Source organism: Chrysochloris asiatica, unplaced genomic scaffold (genome assembly GCF_000296735.1).
Source record: "Chrysochloris asiatica unplaced genomic scaffold, ChrAsi1.0 scaffold00137, whole genome shotgun sequence".
NCBI lineage: Eukaryota > Metazoa > Chordata > Mammalia > Afrosoricida > Chrysochloridae > Chrysochloris > Chrysochloris asiatica.
The window spans coordinates 1,889,439-1,891,774 of record NW_006408655.1 but is presented as its reverse complement, the minus strand read 5'-3'; the positions used below and the strand labels follow the sequence as shown (position 1 = coordinate 1,891,774).

The window sequence follows — 2,336 nt, the reverse complement described above, 5'->3', positions numbered from 1 at the left end:
TGTATCATTAGTCAGAGCTATTGAGCAGGGTCTCTTAACTCCTCTAAGGATCTAAGAAAAGTTATGAACAATTTCCCCAGAAATAAATCCACAATAGGGATAATCACAAATATCTGTGTTATGCTTTTAGGGGTTCACATATTCCTGATGCTCACTCATAGATCCCAGGTTAAAACTTTGGTCGTTGGCTTTTTGAAAAAGGCTTGGTTGCTCAAGGATGAGCAAATTGATTAGCTATCAATTTCATGTTGTACAAAGGCTCAAAAAGGTAACCAAATCCATTCCACTGACTCATGTTGTTATTGTTGTTGTTGTTATGTGCCATCAAGTCAGTTTCGACTCATAGCGATCCTGTATTGGGTTTCCAAGGAGCGCCTGGTGAGTTTGAACCACCGGCCTTTCAGTTCAAATCGACCTTGCCATCAAGTGCTTATCTTACAGTGTCACATCAAGATTCCCCACTGATTTATAGTGGCCCAGTATAAGACAGAGTAGAACTGATCCTTAGGGTTTCTGAGACTGTGAACCTATACAACAGCCAACAGCCTCATCTTTCTCTTGAAGAGTAAGTGGCTGTTAGGTTTGAACCACTGATCTTTCCATTTGTAGCTCAGTGCTTAGCCACAATATCACCAGTGCCATCAAGTCAATTCTGACTCATAGCAACCCTGTATAGGGTTTCTGAAGAGTTGCTGGTGGGTTTAAACTACTGACCTTATGGTTAACAGTCCAATGTTTACCCTACAGTGCCACACCACAAAAGTGGACAGGAAACATTTGGCATTATTGTTGTTGTTGTTGTTGTTGTTGTTGTTGTTGTTGTTAAGTGCTGTCAGGTCGATTCCAGCTCCTAGTCATCCTGTATAGGACTTTTGAGGCCATCAATCTTTGCAGGAGCAGAAAGCCTCATCCTTCTGCAGAGCGGCTGGTGGGCTCAAATCTTGTTGCTCACAGTCACTTTTTAGTTTTATTTTCCCAAAATCATCCCTCAATACCATAGTCCACTTTTCACCCATAGTGAGTAAGGGAAAAGCTTGAAATTGTTAGCCCCTTCCTCTTTCCACGACTCCTTTTTTAGAAACTTATTTCCCATTCCCAGGAGGATCCTTACTATCTATTTTAGACATGTTTTACCTCCTAGACTACATACACACACACGCACAGACTCACTACCACTGTGGGTTGCTCTATCACGGCATTCTCAACTTTTTATTTTATGAAAAAATTTTCCCTTATTCAGTGTTTGTGTTGTTGTTGTTGGTTATCATCAAGTCACTCCCAACTCATGGTGATCTTATCGTACCATGTGATTGGACTGTGGTCATCCATGGGGTTTTCATTGACTGATTTTAGAAGTAGATTACCAGGCCTTTCTTCCTTGTCTGTCTTAAGTCTGGAAATACCAACGAAACCTGTTCAGCATCGCAGCAAAATGAAAGCTTCCACTGGCAAATGAATTTTGGCTGTCCTTAAAGTCCATTGACTAAGAATGAAAGCTAGGTCTCCTTAGTGGAAGGCAAGATTCTCCCACGGAACCACCACTGTTTTTTAACTCAATATTTACTACTGGTTAAGTACCCATATAGGAGTCCTGGTGTGGTGCTGTGGGTTAATGCACTTAACTGCAAGGTTGGTTTGAAACAAAGGTCGGTGGTTCAAGCTCACCAGCCTCTTCTCAGAAACCCTATACAGGGTAGCTATGAGTCAGAACTAAATCGACAGCACTTAACAACAGGTACCCATATAGGTTCTCTTACCACATACCTTACATCATTCAGTTCTCCATATACATAAAGAAAGTAGTCATTACCCAACAGCCCACGTGGTGTTGCTTGGATCGGTCCACATCATTGCTGCCACCGCTGCTGCTGCTGTCGCAACCGCTCACATAAGAACTAGACACTAGTTAGTCACCGCAGTGAAAGTGGGAAGCTATCCACTCCCAGAACGTTATGGTTGCAGCTTCTATTGCCAGTTTTGTGAAAAGGTCTCTTGGTCCAGTTGGATAAAATGTTGTTGGATGATATTGGTGATGTAACCATTACTAATTATGGTGCAATCATTATAAAGTTACTGGAGATAGAACATCCTGCAGCTAAGGTGCTCTATGAGCTGGATGGTCTTCAAGACAAAGAAGTTAGAGATGGAATAACTTCTGTGGTTATTATTGTTGCAGAAAGTCTTAAAAAACGCAGAAGAACTAGTCAAACAGAAAATTCATCCCAATTCGGTTATTAGTAGCTATCGACTTGCTTGCAAGGAAACAGTGCATTGTTGTTGTTGTTAGGTGCCATTGAGTCGGTACCGACCCATAGCGACCTTATGCACAGCAGAAC

At 41.8% G+C, this 2,336-nt stretch overlaps 1 pseudogene; it reads left to right on the top strand.

Annotated features, from left to right (window-relative positions):
• Positions 1 to 2,010: 2,010 nt before the first annotated feature.
• LOC102830630 overlaps positions 2,011 to 2,336 on the top strand; it is a 3,865-nt pseudogene continuing 3,539 nt past the window's right edge.